At 48.0% G+C, this 24,240-nt stretch overlaps 1 pseudogene; it reads left to right on the top strand.

The window, feature by feature from the left end:
- Positions 1 to 22,711: 22,711 nt before the first annotated feature.
- LOC127315909 (UDP-glycosyltransferase 89B2-like) lies at positions 22,712 to 24,240 on the top strand (annotated as a pseudogene).

The following is a 24,240-nucleotide window of genomic DNA, read 5'->3' as shown; positions in this document are numbered from 1 at the left end:
ATCGGACGATGGCGGCGTGCATCACCATTCTACCTGTTGGGGGCATCGTTTTTGGAGCAGACAACGGATGGTGGTGGTGGTAAGGTGGAGCGGTGTTCTTTGCTGTGTCGGCGTCGTCGAGTCTTCGCGGCATGGTGCAGTGGTGTCTCGAAGACGGACGCAGTGTGATGGATGCGCGTAGGATGGTGGTGTCATCTGGTGCCGTGGCGGCATCGATGGCAGGCCTGGCAAGGTCAATGCGATGATCCCCTTGAAGATGGAGTCGAGGAAGACGGCGGTAGCTGCTTCTGTGGCGTGTGCGTTGGCGTGCGCTGGGAGTTGGCTTGAGTGGATGTGCTTCTCATCTGCTATTGGGCGGCTTGGAAAGATATTTGGTTTTTTGGATGGTGTGTGTTGGTGTATTGTCACCCCCTTGATCCCACTGTAAGTTTATCGAGATGACTTCGAGTTTGATCTTTTGTATTGCTTTTGTAAGATGTTGTGAATAATCTAATAAAAAAACCGTGTGCATCCCTTGGATGCAGATGTATCATCCAACACCGACGCCAGCAAGCCTCAGCTAGAATTTGCATTAACGTTTCGTATTTGGAAAGTACATCAGATTGAAGCATGATTATCTATTATGTCTAGAATTCTTAAAACGTCATATAGGCGACGCGGCAAAGCGCGCTTGTTTATCTAGTTGTAAATTTACTGCTGTATCATTTCCAGGAGATGGGTAGCTTGAGCACATCAAGATTCAGATAGTGAACTCGCAAAGTAGTTCATACCATATGAGTGGAGATTTGGTGCACATTGACACCGGTGATCCTTTTTTTCTTTTCAAAAATTTATATTTTCAAGTTTTAACCACAAACATGAAAACTACCAATTGGAAGTACTGTGTATTTGGGCTACGAAAAAATGATAAAAGTGTAGATCTAATTATCACATTTTCAAATAAACAAGAATATCAGAAATTGTCATTTTTGTCTAGCACATAATAAAAGGAATTTTGCATTGCGATTTTGCATGCTCGTGAGACATATCATTGGCAAAGTTCAGAATTTGTTTCAATTTTTTTTTGAACCGTGTAAATATGATTTTTAATTTTTTTAGTATAGAGAGATCACTGCAGCTCATGTCTCAGAATAACTTCTCAATAATCCACAAATTGAAGTAAGCAATGAACACATCAGGACTGTAAATTATGTATACAACTCTAATATTTCAGTTTGTTTGCCATGGCCCAAGCTAAACTAAATTGCCCATGTCATCTATCGAAACCTTGATCACACAACATTTTATCACACAACATTTAATCAACATTTCTTCCGATTACTAAAACTAAATTAAAAAAGTATAAAGAGCATATAATAGGGATATGCAACAGTTAGAAGCTGTTCAAAATACCAATTACATATGGCCTCTGCAATAACATATTATCAAAAACTAGTCAAGACAGCAAGGGTGCACACAACCATAATAAGAAAAAAACAAACAAGGCCCTGCCAAAGCAATCAACGACTCATAGCAGAAAAACATTTACCACCATTGGAAACACTTAGACTGCGGAAGAGGTTCTCCAACAACAACGCCCGCAGAAAAGGAACAATGCACAACAACAACCACAGCTGATATAACAATCAAGTCACATCATGTGACTTCACCGAGGAGAAATTCCGAGTAATCTCTAGACAATGTCACCAACAAGGAAACACTACTAGGAAAATCCTCATCTGTGGCGCACGTTGTTTTTACTTTCTGTGGCGCATATTTCGTGGGCCACAGAAGTCACGGACATATATTTATTTCTGTGGCGCATATCTACATGCGCCAGATAATTTCTTCAAACTTCTGTGGCGCACCAGGTAGGCATGCGCCACAGAAAATTTATGTGCCGCACCAAGCAGTGGTGCGTCACAGATTTTTTTTATTTTAAAAAATGGTGGCCAGATCTAGATCTAGATCTAGGGCCGCCGAAATTTTGCCAGTTTTTTATTTTATTTTTCCGGAGGTCGCCAAAGCTGGGTGGTTGGGTTGGGTAGGTGGGGTGGGTGGTGGAGGATGAGGTGGTGGTAGTGGTGGTGGAGGAGGAGGTGGTGGTAGTGGTGGTGGAGGAGGAAGTGGTGGTAGTGGTGGTGGAGGAGGAGGTGGTGGTGGTCACCAGAGGAGGTGGTGGTGGTGGGTGGGTGGAGGAGGAGGAGGAGAAGGAGGAGGAGGTGGTTGCCATAGGAGGAGGAGGAGGAGGAGGAGGTGGTGGTTGTCGTCGGAGGAGGTCGCCGGAGAAGGAGGAGGTGGTCACCGGAGGAGGAAGCCGGAGGATGAGGAGGAGATCGACAGTGTGGGGGAGGAGAAGAAGGGAGAAGAAGGAGGAGAAGGAGGAGAAGGGAGAAGAAGGGAGGAGAAGGAGGAGAAGTGGAGGAGAGGAGGAGGAGGAGGAGAAGGGCGCCGCCGAAATTCAAATTTCGGGCTAAGAATTCTGTGGCGCATGTGCATATGGTGCGCCACAGATTTTTTTCGAATTTCTTATTTTTGTAGGAAAATATCTTGACTTTGTCATAACTTTTTACTCTTTTCGAATTTGCTGATTCTAAAAATTGGCTAACTGGGTAAACCCCGGTGAATTCGGATGTAATTTTTTCTCCCGATCATTTTGATATATTGTGCGTTTTTTAAGCTCGTATGCAACCATAAATCCAGTTCTACCGATATACAACGCAAATTTGCAAAATAAAGTAGAAATTCATGTTTGTTAATTCTCAGTGGTACTAGATGACATAATACGTACATGGGCACCTGGAAGGATTTTTTGTTTTTGAATTTTCTATCTATTTTTTGTATTTTACAAAGCTAAGAAAGCGATCCACGGGGGAGAGGGGGTGGAGCTGCGTGGAGAGCAAAAAAAACCCTACACATTCTGTGGCGCATATGCCCACATGCACCAAAGAAAGATAAACTTTTGTGGCGCATATTAACATATGCGCCACAGAAATGTGGCCTGCTACTGTCAGGTTTGGGCCCACATGGAATTCTGTGGCGTATATGCCAACGTGCATCACATAAGTCCATCTTTCTATGGCGCATGTTGGTGCGCCACATGCGCCATAGAATTGCCTTCACCCATGTGTAGTACCGGACCTCACGTGGACCCTATAAAGTTTTTGTGGTGCATCTGGCAATAGAAAGCAAGAATTATGTAGTGCACCATTGTTTGATGTGTCAGAGAAGTTGAAATTTTTTGTAGAGCATATTAACCTATGCATCACAGAAATATTTTATGGAGCACGCACTTTTAGGTGTGCCACATAATACGTTCCTACCTATAAATATTTTCCTAGTAGTGAAATAGTTAAAAGCCCATTGCCATGTATAACCAATGAAGGTTAGATCTATAATTTTGACCCCAGACATCTAGAATTTTGACCCCAGACATCGAACTCATACTGAGCACCACCACAAACAAAGTTATCCCGTGTTGCTTCCCCACTTTCCGAGAACTCGGTTGCGATACAAAAAGGAAAACGCTTATCATCAGCCCACCGATCGCGTCAAAAATATCGGTCGTCCTTCCGCGCTCGCTTGCTTCGCTGGCCTACACGCAGTCTCGCTGTGGTCCCCACCTTAATCTTATCTTCTCGTCAATGGACACCCTCCACTCGTTTTGCTTTTCCTCCTGTAAACAGCGACACACACCAGGAGGCAGGAGCTAGCCCGCTGGCCGCCGCCCTACCGCCGCCCCAGATCTCCTTCTCTACTCCTCTACCTCTTCCTTCTGCCCGCGCTACTCGCATGGACCGTCCCAAGCACCATTTCAGGCACCACCGCATCATGAGATCTCAATCCTCAACCACTCTATGTGCGTGATCCGTGACGGCGATGCGTCGCCGATGACGATGTGTGAGGTCGACGAGCTGCTGCGGCGGCGGTGCGGTGCTTCAGTTGGTCGACATCGTCGGGTACCACCGGTGATATTGGATTTTTCATATTTCTTTTTCTACAATTTGTGGTGTATTTTTGCTGAAATTTGTTGTTGTTATTTTTTGTTTTAAAAGATCGACAATTATATTGTAAACATCCAATGATATTGTGTCAATCGTCTTCGGCTTTTTGGTTGTGAATTTTTGTAGCAATGCGACAAGTGCTATTTTTATTGTAAAATTTCAGGAATTATGTTGTAAATATCCAACAATTTTGTGTTAACCATCTTCCGGTATGTTTGCTGTAAAATTTTCTTCTATAAGTGCTATTTTATTGTAAACTTTTAGAAATTATGTTGTAAATATCCAAGGATCTTGTGTCAACCGTCTTAGGTATTTTTTGCTGTGTAATTTTATTGGGATGATACAATTGCTAATTTTTGTTGTAAAACTTCAGAAATTATGTTGTTCATATTCAAAGAATTTGTGTTGATCCTTTTCGTTATTTTTGTTGTTTTGTATCACTGTTGCATACACGGTATTTGACTTGTGAAAGTATAGAAATAATGGCAGCGCAACATCTTTTTGGTCGTTATCCCTGATTTTTATCCACGGAGCAGGTCTTCGGTGAGAGAAAAAATGAGAAAGAGGCTTTGCATGGTCCCACCATGTTGGAAAGCGACATCCTGGGGAAAAGCTACTCGTACCTTTCTTTCAATGGGGTCATCGGACGGTCGCGCGGGTTGGTTGGGGGACCATCTGACGATGCGCGTGCGACCGATTCCACCCCCCCCAAATCGGTCGCCCGACGCCCAGTGCTGCCCATACAAAAATCCTTAGGCTCCAAATCATCACGTGCACGGTTTGGACATGGACATCGCCACACAAATGAAATTGTATTCGCACAACAAGTTGTGAAGTATTGTCCTATGCCAATCAAAGATTCACACCATCACTTAGAGTTCTCGAACTCGACATGAGCAATTGAGATACTCTAGCCTTGATAACACATATGCTAATGTACCGATCTCAAGTTGCACCATGGTAATCTTGTTGGACTCCTGGACGGTGCACCCGATGGTGACGAGGAAATGCGGGGCTTATTATTGCCTAGGCCCGCATACGTAGATTGGGGTGTAAGCCCAGAGATAACGTAGGTAGATCATTGGATTTCCATATCACATCTATCAGGACGAGAGCGAGACGAGGTAGCCCGAGACTCGGAAAAGATCGCTACAGTAGAGAAAGCACGGGCAGAGATGCCTCGCTGTCGTCGTCTGCCGTCTCCGGTGGTGGCGGGGTGATGCAGTAGCTAGGTGGGGGCTAAGGGGGTGGCGGTGGGGCCTCCTGAGTCCCTGGCGAGGTGACCCAGGAGGCTATGTTTCGCGAGGCGACCCGAGAGGCTAAAAAGATAAACATAACTGGAAGTAGTGTGTACTAGGACAAATCCCGTACTTCGCTACGGAGCAAGTACCCGCTCTAGACCGGCAATCGGGGACTGAGGCGGGGATGTGATGGAGGAGGCATGTAGCTCGAGCGATGGTATGGAGGAATGCATGTGTTTTTATGGGTGCGGTTTCACCTTGAAACTGTTTTTTTTTGTCCAACCAAGCTGTTATTTCAACCTCCATCCTATGTTAATATCTCATAAACATATTACTCGTCATACATAGGCACCTGTTGCCATATAAGCATAACCTTGATTATATTACTATTCATATTTCTCACGTTAAGGATTTTGCACTTTCCACGAAATCTTTTTAAATGCTCTATAGGGCAATCATTTGGTCTTCGGTAAAAGCGATGTTCATCAATGACTTTTACTACTTATGGATCAATTTTAAAAGACTCTATAGGAATATCGTTATCTTGAGGAAAAAATTTCACACTAAAGGGCCAATGTGTTCTTCTCTCCATGCTTCTCACAAGATAATTACTACTAATTTTTATGTGGTATTGAATTTTTATGAAAAAGAACTAACCAGCAAAGACTAAAAACAAGACAAGTAAAATACGATCCAAAATCTAAAAGATATAAGAGAGCTCACATGGTTGTTCCCTCCCCAAACTTAGGTGAGATGTAGTTGTAAGATGATTCTTCACGGCAACGCCAGAAAATACCTCTTACGCAGCAACCACTGTGATGTAACTCTTCCAGCTAGTTCCCCGACAATGACACCAGAAAATTGTCTTGATGACGTCGGGACTCCAAGTCCAGAGTGTTGTGTCACCTGAGTATTTTCCCCACAAGGATGACTCGAGGGTTTATATCGAAGTTTCGAGAACTAAGCAAAGAGCGTTATCTCCCTCTCTTCTTCTAGCAATCCTGCAAAGTAAATAAAAGCCTTGTGTCACCAGCTCCACAGTGTGGTTGTCAAGCACAAGATTTTGCGTAAGTAAATAAAACACAAGTAATAATAAAACAAGTAAACTTGATAAAATAAAGTAACTAAGTAAATACAGTAAAAGGGTTAATTGTTTTGGGTGTTTTAGATGCAAATAGGAAAGTAAATTTTTTTTTATTTTCGTATTAAAATAATGCAGAAAATAGAAAACAAGATAAAAGTAATATAAATGTGTTTTCTTATGATAAAAGGTTGATCGTGGTTCATGGGTTCATTTGACTATTCTCTCTTTTAAGTTGTAGTGGATAAATAGTAATTCATCAATGAGATATGATAATACATAATAATAACATAAGTAAGATATTGTTGCGGTTAGAAACCCACCGGCGAGCAGCGACGGGCAACACAGTAGAGCCGGGAGGCTCCCAGGACTGCGGCTGGCCCTGGTCCCTCCGAGCGACGGCCCGCAAAGACTCGGCACGCACGTCCGATGCTGGTGCAAGGGCGTGCCACCTGACCTATACCTGGTCAGGAAGGTGATGGAGATGCCTCGCTTAGTTTCCTGCATGGCATACACGTAAACATTAAATACGAGCCTCGATCGGCTCTCAGGTTGTCCTGTGAATCGGCTCAAAGAGCCGATCCACCCATGATTCGCACGAGGTGTACGAATATATGGTGGTCCTGCTTGATCAATATAAAGCTAAAACGATCTACTACGATTTAGGGTTTTCACCGCATAATCGGAATATCCTACTCGTGATTGAGCCTGGCGGCCATGCACGGTGATCGTAAACCGTCCCTAGACAAGGCCTAAAAACCAACACGAGGTTGATCCCCGGAACATCCTGTCTAGGGCTAGCAAACTACACCCTACGCGCCACTTGATCCTTCAATCCGTTTGTAAGGCCTAACTATGCAGATATTAAACTAATCCTTGAAGAACAAGGAGCAACCATAACGGATCGGATCTACTAAATAATGATCAAGCGGGGTGCCGCCCCTACACCTAAGATAGGTGTAAGGGCGGCTAGATGTCTCAGGGTTGCACGACGACAGCATATGATACGATGAACAATGCTAACCCTAACACATCTAAGATAACTACGTTGCTCGCCATCAAAAACGCGTCCGTCCGAGCAACGCATGAACAGCGAATAAACTTGTACTGCCTAGATCGCAAGATGCGATCTAGGCAGCATGATGCTTACCCGGAAGAAACCCTCGAGACAAGGGAGTTGGCGATGCGCCTGGATTGGTTTGTGGTGAACGTGATTGTTGTTTATTTCATAAACCCTAGATACATATTTATAGTCCGTAGACTTTCTAACGTGGGAATAATCCCAACCGTGCACGAGCCAAACTCTAACTAACCGACACGTATCCTACTATATTACAGATACACGGGCAAACTAGCCCAAACTTTGCATATAAGGCCGATTCACGTATATCTTCCATGTATATCCTTCAAGCCCATCTTGATCGCGGCCCACCTCTGATTTGGTCAAATTCTGGTGATAACACATGCCCCCTGGTTTTGGAATTGATAATTCTAAAATCACTCTGCTTTTTCTTCGTCGGGTCATGTCGTGGCAGAACCGTCGCAGTATCCATCATCATGATGCCCTGCCTTCTCAACTTCTCCGCGTGACCTGGCAGTTTTTTTTTTCATTGGGCACCACTTCCTCGAAAACTGCTGTGGCATTGAATTTCCACTATATCCCCTTTATTTAACCGTGCCGAACGGTTCGCCACTTCATCCCCTTGCTCTGCTCCGGCCATCGGCACCTAAAAAACCCTCTTTCCCTATAGCAATGTCTTCCTCTTCCTCCATCTCCTCAGGCCTCTCTCTCCAATCTTCCTCTTCGAGCGAGCAGGAGTGGAACTTTGATCCCGTGCCAGATGGCCCACCCGAAGCACTCGTCGGGTCAGATGGTGACTTACCTCTGACCGATGGGGAGGACGACCTCGAGTTCCTCATCGAAGGGGAACTGAAGAGCGAGAGCGAAGACGACCTCCATTCCTGGGCGAACTCCACCTCCTCCGACGAGGAGGAGGAAGAAGAAGAAGCAGAGGAAGAAGAGGAAGAGGAGGAGGATGATTCCTCCTCCTCCGCTGGGTATCCACCGGCGAAGCGCTTCCGCGCTTGGGCGGACAGCGAGGATGATGATGATGACGAGGAAGAAGAGGCTCCGGCCGAGGGCTGGGGCAGCAGCGACGAGGAACTCCCTGGAAGCAGCGCCGACGGCAGCTACAATGGCGACGATGAGGACAGCGACGACCCCTAGAACAGGGGCCAATTAGTGTAGGACTAGTAGTAGCAGTGCACTAGGCATCGGATCCCCCTTTTGAGAGCCATCGGCTCTTTCTTGTAAAGCCGCTCCTTTGAATCAATAAGAATTGTTCTTCCAATTTGACTCTCAATTAATCCAATTTCAAGTCTTCCGTTTGCCGCACCAAGACCGATAGCAACGTATCGGACTTTTCGCCTCGAGGACGCCCATGAAGCGGACTCAGATACCAATTAGACCGTCAGTCAAGCACTTTTCAAATTCAGACTGTAATTTGATATCTGACCATAATACTTCGCAATCCTATAGCCGATGGCTGTTCATCGGCTGTTTTGAGAATCCAGTCTCCTTCATTTTCTTGCAGCAACAGGACGGTCCAAACCCTGTAGATGACGACGGCTTCCCTTTCAGGCTCCTTTCCGCAGCTCTAGTAGTCTTCTTCTGCAACAACTCACCACTTTCGAAGAAGGTTATGATGCAGGGTCAGCCGATGCAACTCCAATCGACTCCCAAAAACAGAGTGTCTACCAAATCAGCTGCCCCCCGAGCCTCAGTTAAGGTGAGAACAGTGGCGAGGATACACAGTTCAGTCCAAGGGCCTTGAACTCAGGCAATTGAGACAGCCACCATGCAGAGGTCCTAGTCATTCCTACGAGCGTAGCTGAGAAAGTGGCCAACTTAGCCAGGCCGACGGTAGATACACCGGAGCCGATCACCTTTTCTTCCTTTGAAAGCCGATATTGCAGACGAAACACCAACGGCCTAATAAGTAAAAGGTTGGAGGTTGGCCTTGAGGCTGAACTGAAAACCGGCCTGGTCAAAATCCGTGTCTTGAACACGCAGCTGGTAGACCTTGTGTAATTGTACTAGAGTCGATGGCTGTGCATCGGCTTTGTTCCTTAGCTCTAAAGTCGATGTCCGTGCATCGGCTGTATACCATGAGAATTTTTTTTTACTGGCCGATTTTTCTATCGGCCCCCCAATATTTCACTGCACACATGTTCATCTGCACATGTTCGTCTGACTAGGTGCCCCCCGAGCCGAATCTGCCAGGTAACTGCGGATATCGTCTCTGTAGTTAGCCAAGGCACTGTATTTGAACGTCGGCTCCAGTAGGACCAATGCTGATTTTTTTAGCTTATCTCGACGTAAAACCGCTGCCCATTAGATCGACGTTGAACACAGGCAGAATGTGTGGTGAGGATAATTTTGGCCGATTGCTGGAATCGGCCTCCACGTTGATCGAAGCGCTCAATGAAGGTTTTGCAATGTCCCTTCATAGATCTTTGGGGCCGATCCCAAGGATCGGCCTCGCCACGTTTGTCCATAGGCTTGTTCTTGCTATACGGTCAGGACAGTGGATAAGACCAGCCTAACCCCATCCTTTGTCACATCGATGCGCTCGCAGTCGTCCAAATTGATGCCTGAGAGTGGCTCTTGCCCTGCTGTCTCCCAAGCGTTCATGCCAGCCGTTGAAATCTCGGCTGAGTCATCTGCATGGACGACCTCTACCTCATCTCCATCCCACTGTATTACGCATTGGTGCATCGTGGATGGAATGCAACAGTTGGCGTGGATCCAATCTCTTCCCAGCAGGACAGCATAGGTGCTCTTGCTATCGACAATAAAGAACGTTGTAGGGATGGTTTTCCTTCCTACGGTCAGATCCACGTTCAGAACACCTTGTGCGTCAGACGCTTGGCCGTTGAAATCGCTCAGTGTCACGTTGGTCTTGATCAGATCCGAGCTAGAGCATCCCAACCGACGTAGCATGGAGTATGTCATAATGTTGACTGCCGCTCCGGTGTCCACCAGCATCTTGTTGACAGGCTGCCCATTGATATAACCTCGTAAGTACAGGCCCTTTAGATGTCTGTAGCTTCTTTCTCGTGGCTTCTCAAAGATAACCGGCCGTGGGCCGCAGTCAAGTTGTGCCACGGGTGCCTCGTCTAATCCTGGAGCGCTAAACTCCGTCGGAAGGATGAACACCATGTTTGTGCCAGCCGATGTTTCATCATCGGCTTTCCTTTGCTTGGGGCGCCACTCCATTTTTTGTGGTCGACCCTCTTCATCCAGGGTTCGCTGAATTTTCGCGGCCAGATCAGGCCGCGCCTTCCTTAGCGTGTGCAGGTATAACCTTTCGGCTTCCTCCAAGCCACGCAGTCGCTGAACCCTACGCTTTTGGGACCGGCTGAGTCCATCAGGGCACCACCTTGGCCGGTGGTACCTGTCTTCTTCTTCTTCATCATCGTCTTCCAAATCCTCGAGATCTTCCACCCGAGGGGACTCAGCGTGCTTGTACCGAGGCGGGAGAGGCCCTAGACGTTTGAACACGGACACGTTAGCTGCATCCTTCCTCTTCTGTCTATATTCTGGGCAGTTGCCGATGGTAGGCAATCGGCTCATTCCTGAATCCCAGCAGTGTCTGAAGAAGGGACAGTCCCAGTGCCTATCCTCGTCGTCTTGCTCCCTTGACTTTTCCTTGGCACGGCGCTCGTACTTCTCCTCATCGCGATCATGCCGACGATGTCTCCTGGCATCGCTAGCCAGACGGTCTCTTTCACCATCGTCGTTGGGTCGTCGGCGTTGGTCATATTGACTCACATACTTGTTGAGGAGGTGATCAGAGAGAGGTCGCTGATATCTCACATTCCTTACTTCTCCCTCTGTGATGTAGCGCTTGCCATCGTGACGGAGCCGATCGCGTGGAACGGCTTCCTCTGTGTCCTTGCTACGAGAGCAGCTGCCCTCGTCTCCGTCCTTACAGTGGTGTCCAGGTCCTACCATGTTGATGTTGAACGAGAATCTTGGCTGGCACCCTCCGAGGGTAAGTGCACTCCACCATGTTAACGGCGGGGAAGGGGTGAGTGTCGACTTTCATGGCGTCTTGGTTGAAAATTAGACGTCCTTGTTCTATCGCCATTTGGATCTGCGACGCCACACCTGCGGTCGTTGGTGGTATGGGAGAACGAGTTATGCCATTTGCGGTATGGCTTTCCGTTCAGCTCTGTACCGTGAGGATTTTGAGGCCTTCGGGTAACTTCATTGCTTCTCCTTAAGTAAGAGGTCGAAGATTTGCTCAGTTTTAGTTACGTCAAAATCAAACCCTCTGGGCGGACCTGGTGGCTTAACCCATTTGCAGGACACGGGGGTTGCCCCCCGAGTCCATTCAGCCACTGCTACCTCTTGATCTCCCGCAGACCCTTCGTCTTCATCCGCCTCAACCAGGACTACCGCACGCTTGAATTTGTCCTGGTACAAGTCCGGGTGGCGCCGTTCATATAACGACGGTTTCGAACCATGTGCGCCGATGAAGGGTAGTCTGCAGGAGGCCACATCCTTGATTGGTGATGCAAGGCCCACCACTGCCAACTCGATTGCTTCTTTTTCAGTCACACGAGCCGAATAACATCGGTTCCTAACGATTACGAAGCGGCTGGACGTGATTCTGCCGCGTTTCTCCACGCTTCGACGTACTTGTGCTAGATCGGCAATGCCGGCCTCGGAAGCTCTCTGAGTGATACTGCATGTGGAACTGCTCTTACAACTGCTTCCACGTCCGGATTGAGTCTGGTGGCAGCGATGTGTACCACCCGAAAGCCGATCCTGTGAGGGACTGTGCGAAGAACCTCACACGCAGCTCATCTGCTGCCGAGATCGTGCCCAGCTGTGCCAAATATCGGCTCACATGCTCGATGGAGCTGGAACCATCTGATCCATTAAACTTGGAGAAATCAGGGAGCCGATATTTGGGTGGTAGCGGGATCAACTCGTACTCGTTGGGGTACGGCTTGGAATAGCCGATTGTCCTCCTTTTCGGCACCATGCCGAACTGGTCTCTCGGGATGGTCTTGATCTGATCCATGGTCTTTGGCTGCATGAGTCGAACTACGAAGATTCGCCGGAGTGGCATACTTAGCCAGCCATGCTTGCTTTTCCAGCTCTGAGCCAACTGCAGGAGCTGAGCTGCAGAGGTTTGTCGGAGTGGCATACTTAGCTAGCCACGTCTGCTTCTCAAGATCTGTTCCCGAAGTTCCTCCTGTTGTTCCGAGAGGTCCCTATTTGTTGCGATCTGGTTTGTGAGTGCCCGATTCTGCGATGCAGCACGTATGTGCACGTGTATCCGTGAGGGATCTCCTTCGGCGCCTCATGCAAGAACTGGTAGTCACTAGGGTCACCACCGATCTTGTAGACGACGTATGCCGGTGAACTCGGCACTTCTGGTGCTGCCAACGCGAATGGCAGCGGTGGACGGGACTGGAGTGGCATCTCTCCTTGGTAAGTCCCGAGAGCTGGTCCTGACGGAGAGTACTGATGCCTCATGATTTCCTGGATCACCCGAAGAGCGACACGCTCCAAAGTGTTCACTAGGCTCTCAGAATGGCGGTGTAGCGAATGAGCTACCATGAAGTTAACCTCCTGACGCAGGGACCTGGTGCGTTCTTCTGACGGAGCGGACAGGTCCACTCCATCGAGCGCGCCTTCAGGCGAGAACCCTTTCCACCTGATGCCATGTGAGCGGGTTCTGTGAAAAGAGCCGATGAGGTCGGCTTCGAGGATCGCTTTGACCTCGTCATACTTCTTCTTGAGCTCCTCGGTCAGATCCTCGTTTCGGTCAGACCGGGCGTGCCAGAATGTGTTGCGGTCAGAAACCCACCGGCGAGCAGCGACGGGCAACACAGTAGAGCCGGGAGGCTCCCAGGACTGCGGCTGGCCCTGGTCCCTCCGAGCGACGGCCCGCAAAGACTCGGCACGCACGTCCGATGCTGGTGCAAGGGCGTGCCACCTGACCTATACCTGGTCAGGAAGGTGATGTAGATGCCTCGCTTAGTTTCCTGCATGGCATACACGTAAACATTAAATACGAGCCTCGATCGGCTCTCAGGTTGTCCGGCCTGTGAATCGGCTCAAAGAGCCGATCCACCCATGATTCGCACGAGGTGTACGAATATATGGTGGTCCTGCTTGATCAATATAAAGCTAAAACGATCTACTACGATTTAGGGTTTTCACCACATAATCGGAACATCCTACTCGTGATTGAGCCTGGCGGCCACGCACGGTGATCGTAAACCGTCCCTAGACAAGGCCTAAAAACCAACACGAGGTTGATCCCCGGAACATCCTGTCTAGGGCTAGCAAACTACACCCTACGCGCCACTGGATCCTTCAATCCGTTTGTAAGGCCTAACTATGCGAGATATTAAACTAATCCTTGAAGAACAAGGAGCAACCATAATGGATCGGATCTACTAAATAATGATCAAGCGGGGTGCACTTCACACCTAAGATAGGTGTAAGGGCGGATAGATGTCTCAGGGTTGCACGACGACAGCATATGATACGATGAACAATGCTAACCCTAACACATCTAAGATAACTACGTTGCTCGCCATCAAAAAGGCTTCAGTACGAGCAACGCATGAACAGCGAATAAACTTGTACTGCCTAGATCGCAAGATGCGATCTAAGCAGCATGATGCTTACCCGGAAGAAACCCTCGAGACAAGGGAGTTGGCGATGCGCCTGGATTGGTTTGTGGTGAACGTGATTGTTGTTTATTTCATAAACCCTAGATACATATTTATAGTCCGTAGACTTTCTAACGTGGGAATAATCCCAACCGTGCACGAGCCAAACTCTAACTAACCGACACGTATCCTACTATATTACAGATACACGGGCAAACTAGCCCAAACTTTGCATATAAGGCCGATTCACGTATATCTTCCATGTATATCCTTCAAGCCCATCTTGATCGCGGCCCACCTCTGATTCGGTCAAATTCTGGTGATAACAGATATGCATTCATATGGGCATCACGTCTTAAAATAGAGATGATGCAACACATCTCTCGTATACTCCACAAGAAAGGGAAAACTCCATTTAATCTTGTATTAAGAATTAATAGATATAGCCTTAAGTACTTTGATATGATGTTTGAATATCAAATATGCTACCTTGAACCAACAAGATCATCATTTTTGTCACGTGACAGACATAGTACATGCATTCACTTTATCCATAGTGATGTAGCAAAATAAAAGGCAAAACCATAATAGATCTGTTGTCACTATCCAATGACTAAAACCATGCTGCTCCATCTAATACGCATATGACCCCACACACACTCTTGCATATAAGTTTGATTAGAACAAATACTTAAGAACGTGTACATAATATGCATCTATCAATACATCTTGCACATAATATAATCATATCTCATAACACAATATCATAGAATAAAGATCCACCACATAGGTATTACGAATATGGCCACAATCATGTAGTGAAGCTCATATGTCACTAAGAACTATGAAGAATATGAGAGAAATAGATTAAACTACTGTCACAAACCGGTAGTTCAGAGGTGGACTACTCCCTCTTGATAATGGTGATGACAATGAAGACGTTGTAGAAGGTGGAGATCCTTCCGGCGGTGATCCCGACGGAGTTCCTCCTTTCAATCTTCGCTGCTGCAGTCTCTGTTTTCATGTTTCTGTCTTCTACGACATTCTCCTCCTGAGAACTCTTCGGGGCCATATGTATATAATAATTTTTGGGTAAAAATACGTTGGTGAGCGAAATAATCGAGTGGATTGGATGATCGGTCGAAAGAGGGTGTGTGGCGTGCACTACATGTTTGGGCACGCCACCTGACCACTTTTGGGCCTTAGGCCCATCCAGGTCTGCTTCCAGGTTCCAAGGTGCTTCTCCCGATGAAAAAGTGATGCTCCAAAAATCTTAGGCCATTTTGATTCCGTATAGATCTTTGAAAGTGAAAAATACGCGAAATAGAGAATTCCTATTCTGGAGAGATATAAACCAAGTAAAGGTGATCATTGGTAAATCCCCGTAAATCAATGTAAAATATGGTATTATCATCTCATCGTATATGTTGCACATATGTGGAAATTCAATATGATAAATGACAAAGTTTATGTATACATTTTACATGCATCAGCCTCAATCAAATGACCTCGCGGCAACAATGAATCGTTCCGACCAAGTGCTATGCACACTGTTAGAGTATTTGTACAGTACTCAAGGTCGAATAGAACCATTATGCCACCAATATCATGCCACATTTTTAAGCATTGGCACAGTAAGCAACAAGCTAGGAGATGTCTCAGCAATGTGCAAGCTATGAATTATTGTGGCACATTATAATCACACGACCAGTATGTTAAACATTTATAAGTTAGCCTCATACAATGTAGCAAACAGTAGTCCGAAGAAATGCTAAACCTAGAAAATATCCTATGCATATCATCAAACAGCGCGCTTACAAACCATATACACATAGATCTACGGTACATAAGTGCCAGTGAGGGATTTTGAAAGGCTTACCGACATGCCGAGTTGCCGAAGTTCAAAGTCGAGGCGGTATATGGGTTTTTTCTTGGAAACGACGATGCGCGGTCAAAGTCGAAGTAGCTGAGGAGGCGGTACATAAACTCCACCGTCGATCTACGCCTCGGTGCCAGCGGAGGAACCGCCGAGATGTTTGGGGGAAGGGAGTGAGAGGAAAGAGAGACAGAGGAGGAAGTGGACGGTGAGAGTAATTTACGGCTCCTGACATGGACTGACATGGACTGATGGACCGACGTTGCTCTGCTTTCCTATAGGTGAAGGGAAAATCTTAATTTACGCTCCATCGGGACCTACATCCGCAGAAATGGCCAGATCAGCGTAGCAGGTGGGACTTGTCCCAAACTGGTTTAAACGTGCGAGACAAAAAAAAAATTGAGGAGGCTCATGCATCCAATCATCTGATTTTTTTAGCCTTTATTGCCTATTTAAGAGCATCTCCACCGATAGCATCTAAATAGTCACCCGCAGGGGCGCTGGTCCTGCTGTATGGGGGCGTCGACAATGCATCCTCCATTTGGGGACGCTGTTCCCACACCGGCGCCTCTCAAACGGCGGCCCCCATTTTTTTATTTTTATAATATTTTGAAACAACATATCAATCACATTTTATTCATACAATCACATAAATAGTATTAAATTATTCATACAATCAATCAAATAAATAGTACTTCAATTATTCATACAACCCAACAAATATATAGTACTCATAAATTATTCATACATGCAAATAAATAGAAATAAAATCATGCATTGTTGGCGGTTCCTCTCCTCGCCCACAGATGCGCAGCTAGATCCGCCTTCAGCTGTGCATGACCCACATGCATCTCGAGTTTTATTGTGCATATGAAGAAAATCAGCAAATTCTTGGGGTACATGCTCTACCTCAGCTAGTGGCCCTTGATAATCAAATGGATGATCATCATGGACAGGTGCATCGCGCTCGCTCTCAATGATCATATTGTGGATGATCACACAACGTTCATCACCTCCCACATTTGAGCCCCAGACCAAGTGAGAGCAGGGTACCTGACAATGGTGAAACCCTGCTGAAGCACCCAAAAAGCACGCTCAACATCCTTGCGTGTTGCTTCCTGGCATGTTGCAAAATAGGCTTCCATCTCGTTTGATGTAGAGTCAATTATCTTCACAAATGTAGCATACTTCGGGTAGATACCATCAGCTAGATAGTACCCCTTGTTGTATGTGTGGCCGTTTATCTCAAAGTTCACAGCAGGAGCTTGTTCCTCAGCTAGCCTAACAAACACCGGAGAGCACTGCAGCACGTTGATATCATTGTTTGTTCCTGCCATGCCAAAAAAATGCATGCCAAATCCAAAGCTCATGGTCTATCGCCACCTCAATAATGACACTGCACTCACCAGTATGCCCCTTGTAGATCCTCTGCCAAGCAAAAGGACAATTCTTCCAGCCCCAATGCATACAGTCAATGCTTTCGAACATCCCATGAAATCCTCTTGCTGCATTCTTTTGCAGGATCCGAGCTGTATCATCTTATCTTGGTTCTCTCAAATAGTCTTTAGCAAACTCCGTTATGATGGCTCGGCAGAACCTGTAGAGAGCCTCTGTACATGTCGACTCTCCATCCGTAGGTAGTCATTGGCTGTATCTGGAGGAGCTCCGTATGCAAGATAGCGCATTGCAGCAGTGCACTTCTAAATTGAGGTGAAGCCCCTCAAACCTGTGCAATCTTTCTTGGCCATGAAGTACTTGTCGTACTGACACGCGTACAACACGCGACCGTTGGGAACCCCAAGTGGAAGGTGTGATGCGTACAGCAGTAAGTTTCCCTCAGTTAGAAACCAAGGTTTATCGAACCAGTAGGAGTCAAGAAGCACGTTGAAGGTTGATGGCGGCGAAGTATAGTGCGGCGCAACACCAGGGATTCCGGCGCCAACGTGGAACCTGCACAACACAACCAAATTACTTTGCCCCAACGTGACAGTGAGGTTGTCAATCTCACCGGCTTGTTGTAACAAAGGATTAGATGTATAGTGTGGATGGTGATTATTTGCAGAAAACAGTGGAACAAGTATTGCAGTAGATTGTATTCGATGTAAAAGAATGGACCGGGGTCCACAGTTCACTAGAAGCGTCTCTCTGATAAGAATAAGCATGTTGGGTGAACAAATTACAGTTGGGCTTTTGACAAATAAAGAGGGCATGACCATGCACATACATGATATGATGAGTATAGTGAGATTTAATTGGGCATTACGACAAAGTACATAGACCGCTATCCAGCATGCATCTATGCCTAAAAAGTCCACCTTCAGGTTATCATCCGAACCCCTTCCAGTATTAAGTTGCAAACAACATACAATTGCATTAAGTATGGTGCGTAATGTAATCAACAACTACATCCTTGGACATAGCAACGATGTTTTATCCCTAGTGGGAACAGCACATCCACAACCTTAGAACTTTCTGTCACTGTCCCAGATTTAATGGAGGCATGAACCCACTATCGAGCATAAATACTCCCTCTTGGAGTTACTAGCAAAAACTTGGCCAGAGCCTCTACTAATAACGGAGAGCATGCAAGATCATAAATAACACATAGGTAATAGATTGATAATCAACATAACATAGCATTCTCTATTCATCGGATCCCAACAAACACAACATGTAGCATTACAGATAGATGATCTTGATCATGTTAGGCAGCTCACAAGATCCGACAATGAAGCACAATTAGGAGAAGACGACCATCTAGCTACTGCTATGGACCCATAGTCCAGGGGTGAACTACTCACTCATCACTCCGGAGGCGACCATGGCGGTGAAGAGTCCTCCGGGAGATGATTCCCCTCTCCGGCAGGGTGCCGGAGGCGATCTCCTGAATCCCCCGAGATGGGATTGGCGGTGGCGGCGTCTCTGGAAGGTTTTCCGTATCGTGGCTCTCGGTACTGGGGGTTTCGCGACGAAGACCTTAAGTAGGCGGAAGGGTAGGTCAGGAGGCTTCACGGGGGCCCCACACGCTAGGGCCGCGCGGGCCCCCCCTGGGCCGCGCCGCCCTAGTGTGGCGGCGCCCCGTGGCCCCACTTCGTGACTCCTTCGGTCTTCTGGAAGCTTCGTGGCACAATAGGGCCCTGGGCGTTGATTTCGTCCAATTCCGAGAATATTTCCTTACTAGGATTTCTGAAACCAAAAACAGCAGAAAACATCAACTGGCTCTTCGGCATCTCGTTAATAGGTTAGTGCCGGAAAATGCATAAATATGACATAAAGTATGCATAAAACATGTAGATATCATCAATAAAGTGGCATGGAACATAAGAAATTATCGATACGTCGGAGACGTATCAGCATCCCCAAGCTTAGTTCCTGCTCGTCCCGAGTAGGTAAACGATAACAAAGATAATTTCTGGAGTGGCATGCCATCATAATCTTGATCATACTATTGTAAGCACATGTAATGAATGCAGCGATCAAAGCAATGGTAAATGACATGAGTAAACAAATGAATCATATAGCAAATACTTTTCATGAATAGTACTTTCAAGACAAGCATCAATAAGTCTTGCATAAGAGTTAACTCATAAAGCAATAAATCAAAGTAAAGGTATTGAAGCAACACAAAGGAAGATTAAGTTTCAGCGGTTGTTTTCAACTTATTACATGTATATCTCATGGATATTGTCAATGTAAAGTAATATAACAAGTACAATATGCAAGTATGTAGGAATCAATGCACAGTTCACACAAGTGTTTGCTTCTTGAGATGGAGAGAAATAGGTGAACTGACTCAACAATAAAGTAAAAGAAAGGCCCTTCGCAGAGGGAAGCATTGATTGCTATATTTGTGCTAGAGCTTTGGTTTTGAAAACATAAAGAGAGTATAAAAGTAAATTTTGAGAGGTGTTTGTTGTTGTCAACGAATGGTAGTGGGCACTCTAACCCCCTTGCCAGACAAACCTTCAAAGAGCGGCTCCCATGAATTATTTTTATTTTTGTGTGGCACTCCTTCCAACATTTCTTTCACAAACCATGGCTAACCGAATCCTCGGGTGCCTGCCAACAATCTCATACCATGAAGGAGTGCCTTTTTATTTTATTTTTATTATGATGACACTCCTCCCCACCTTTGCTTTCTCAAGCCATGGCTAACCGAATCCTTTGGGTGCCGTCCAACAATCACATACCATGGAGGAGTGTCTATTTAGGTTAATTAATTTGGGACTGGGAATCCCATTGCCAGCTCTTTTTGCAAAATTATTGGATAAGCGGATGAAGCCACTAGTCCATTGGTGAAAGTTGCCCAACAAGATTGAAAGATAAACACCACATACTTCATCATGAGCTATAAAACATTGACACAAATAAGAGGTGATAAATTTTGAATTGTTTAAAGGTAGCACTCAAGCAATTTACTTTGGAATGGCGGAGAAATACCATGTAGTGGGTAGGTATGGTGGATGATACGCGTACAGCACGCGTCCGTTGGGAACCCCAAGAGGAAGGTGTGATGCGTACAGCGGCAAGTTTTCCCTCAGTAAGAAACCAAGGTTTATCGAACCAGTAGGAGCCAAGAAGCACGTTGAAGGTTGATGGCGGCGAGATGTAGTGCGGCGCAACACCAGGGATTCCGGCGCCAACGTGGAACCTGCACAACACAACCAAAGTACTTTGCCCCAACGAAACAGTGAGGTTGTCAATCTCACCGGCTTGCTGTAACAAAGGATTAGATGTATAGTGTGGATGATGATTGTTTGCAGAAAATAGTAGAACAAGTATTGCAGTAGATTGTATTCGATGTAAAAGAATGGACCGGGGTCCACAGTTCACTAGAGGTGTCTCTCCCATAAGAATAAATAGCATGTTGGGTGAACAAATTACAGTTGGGCAATTGACAAATAGAGAGGGCATGACAATGCACATACATGATATGATGAGTATAGTGAGATTTAATTGGGCATTACGACAAAGTACATAGACCGCTATCCAGCATGCATCTATGCCTAAAAAGTCCACCTTCAGGTTATCATCCGAACTCCTTCCAGTATTAAGTTGCAAACAACAGACAATTGCATTAAGTATGGTGCGTAATATAATCAACAACTACATCCTCGGACATAGCATCGATGTTTTATCCCTAGTGGCAACAGCACATCCACAGCCTTAGAACTTTCTGTCACTGTCCCAGATTTAATGGAGGCATGAACCCACTATCGAGCATAAATACTCCCTCTTGGAGTTACTAGCAAAAACTTAGCCAGAGCCTCTACTAACAACGGAGAGCATGCAAGATCATAAACAACACATAGATATAAATTGATAATCAACATAACATAATATTCTCTATCCATCGGATCCCAACAAACACAACATATAGCATTACAGATAGATGATCTTGATCATGTTAGGCAGCTCACAAGACCCGACAATGAAGCACAATTAGGAGAAGACGACCATCTAGCCACTTCTATGGACCCATAGTCCAGGGGTGAACTACTCACTCATCACTCCGGAGGTGACCATGGCGGTGAAGAGTCCTCCGGGAGATGATTCCCCTCTCCGGCAGGGTGCCGGAGGCGATCTCCTGAATCCCCCGAGATGGGATTGGCGGCGGCGGCGTCTCTGGAAGGTTTTCCGTATCGTGGCTCTCGGTACTGGGGGGTTTCGCGACGAAGGCTATAAGTAGACGGAGGAGATAGGTCAGGGGGCCTGACAGGGTGCCCACACTCTAGGCCGGCGCGGCCAAGGGCCAGGCCGCGCCGCCCTAGCGTCTGGCCACCTCGTGGCCCCACTTCGTGACTCCTTCGGTCTTCTGGAAGCTTCGTGTGAAAATAGGCCCCTGGGCGTTGATTTCGTCCAATTCCGAGAATATTTTCTTACTAGGATTTCTGAAACCAAAAACAGCAGAAAATAGCAACTGGCTCTTCGGCATCTCGTTAATAGGTTAGTGCCGAAAAATGCATAAATATGACATAAAGTATGCATAAAACATGTAGATATCATCAATAATGTGGCATGGAACATAAGAAATTATCGATACGTCGAAGACGTATCACGTACCCCCTGACGCTGTGGACAATCTTCAAGAACAGCTCCTTGCTTATCCTACACCGCCACCGAAATTCCTTCGGCGAATAAGTCGCGTCGTCGTTGAAGTAGTCGGCGTCAAGCAGCATTGCGCCAGCTTCACGATGCCGGTTGATGTTCCTCCTATTGCCTGGCTTTGAGCTGCCGCGCCGAGGCACGGCGAAGAAAGGCTGGCGAACGCGCAACATGTTCGTCAGAATCAGCTGTTGCTGTTGCCGCCGAACAGCCTGAGCGTTCTGCTCCTCCGTGAACAGCTGCACCAACATCTCGTCGTCGCTGTCCATCGCGGCAATCAAACGAACACCTTGTGGGCGGGGTGATACTATCGCGGTGGCGGCGAGCTTTGTTCCGAGCGAAACAGCGGCCGTCGGTCGAGGAGGTGGTGGCCGTGTCGATGGACGGCGGTTCCTAGACAGTCGGCGGTGTCTATTGCAAGCAGGGGGCGGCGGCGATGGAAACGGTGACAATCTAGAGGGGTGGGATTCGGCTCGGGCATGTGTAGGACAGTAGGAGGTGAAAAATCGTTGTGTCTGGCTGCCAGACGGAGCCCACACTCGTTTTTAGACGCGAGGCGCCGACAAGTCTGATTCACGTCCTTGGCGAAGGGGCCGGCACGAGGTTACCGACGATTATATTGAGCTCGAAAATTGGCCGGCGCCGTTCGAGGCTGCTATGGGGGACCGGTGGAGATGCTCTAAAGATGATGCTACCTACCAATGGCGTCCAAGCAAACAACCCACGTAGCGCTTCGCGTCATCGCGCGCGACCCCGCCAGCTGACGTATAAGCGCCGGCGCGGGCGTTTAGTATAGTCCATGGACGCACCACTACAGACTACAAGCGCCAGGAACGCCGACGGCAAGCCACACGTGCTTGTCGTGCCGTACCCATCGCAGGGTCACCTGGTGCCGCTCCTGGACCTCGCGGCGCTGCTCGCCGCACGGGGCCTGGCGCTCACCGTCGCCGTCACGGCAGGTAACGCGCCGCTTGTCGCGGCACGCCTGCCGTTCGTCGCCACGGCCGTGCTTCCCTTCCCTGCATCGCCCTTCCTCCCGGCTGGATGCGCCGAGGACAGCAAGGAGCTCCCGGCCCACCTCTTCCGGCCGTTCATGGCCTCCCTCGCCGCCCTCCTCGCGCCGCTGCTCTCGTGGTGCAAGGCTCAGCCACGCTGGGTCTCGGCCGTCATCTCCGATCTCTTCACGGGGTGGACGCTCCCGTTAGCCGAGGAGCTCGGCGTGCCGCACGTCACGTTCGCGCCTGCCAGTGTTCACTACCTCGCTACATCGCTCTCCCTCTGGCGCCGCATGCTCACGAGTCGCGATGACGACGACACCGTCGCCTTCCCGGACGTGCCAGGCTCTCCTAGCTTCGCCTGGCGCCACCTGTCTTTGCTGTTCAGGATGCACGTGGCCGGCGGCGACGAGGTGTCAGACACGATACGCCAGATCTTCCTGTGGAACCTAGAGAGCTGCTGCTTCCTGGCCAACTCGTTGGCGGCGCTCGAGTCCGCGTACATGCGCGATCTGCTCCCGGACCTGGCGGGGAAGCGGGTGTTCGCGGCGGGCCCGCTGTTGGAGGCCTTGCACGGCGGCGGCGGCCCCTCTCCACCGGCCAAGTTGGACGCATGGCTTGGTGCATTCCACGACGGCTCCGTCGTGTACGTCGCCTTCGGGACGCAGCAGGCTTTGTTGCCGGCGCAGGTGGCTTGCGTGGCTAACGCCTTGGCGCTAAGCTCGGCCGCGTTCGGCTGGGTGCTGACGAGTGGCACCGCCTTGCCGAAGGGGTTCGAGGCGGCCACGGCCTCGCGGGGCGTGGTTATCCGCGGGTGGGTGCAGCAGGTGGAGATCCTGCGCCACCCGGTCGTGGGGTGGTTCCTCACGCATTGCGGCTGGAACTCGGTGCTCGAGGCGGCCGCGGCCGGCTGGCGATGCTCACGTGGCCGATGACCGCCAACCAGTTCACGAACGCGTGGTTGCTTGCCCAGGCCGGCGTGACCGTGCCGGTGGCGGAGGGCGTCGGCACCGTTCCTGACATCGGGCGGATGGCGAGCACCATCGCGGCAGCTGTCGCCAGAAAGGGGGAGTCCGAGAGGCTGTGAGGGAGCGCGTGGTGAAGCTCCGCCGGAAGGTGGTGGCTGCGGTGGCCGAGGGCGGGACTTCTCACAGTGACTTGGACGAGCTAGTATGCATGCTCAATGAAGTCGGGCAGTGAAGATTTTAATTATTTGGACGCGTGGTTTGCGTGGATAATGACGGGTGGTCATCGATCC

This window comes from Lolium perenne, chromosome 7 (genome assembly GCF_019359855.2).
Source record: "Lolium perenne isolate Kyuss_39 chromosome 7, Kyuss_2.0, whole genome shotgun sequence".
Taxonomy (NCBI): Eukaryota; Viridiplantae; Streptophyta; class Magnoliopsida; order Poales; family Poaceae; genus Lolium; species Lolium perenne.
This window is presented reverse-complemented; position numbering and strand designations above follow the sequence as displayed.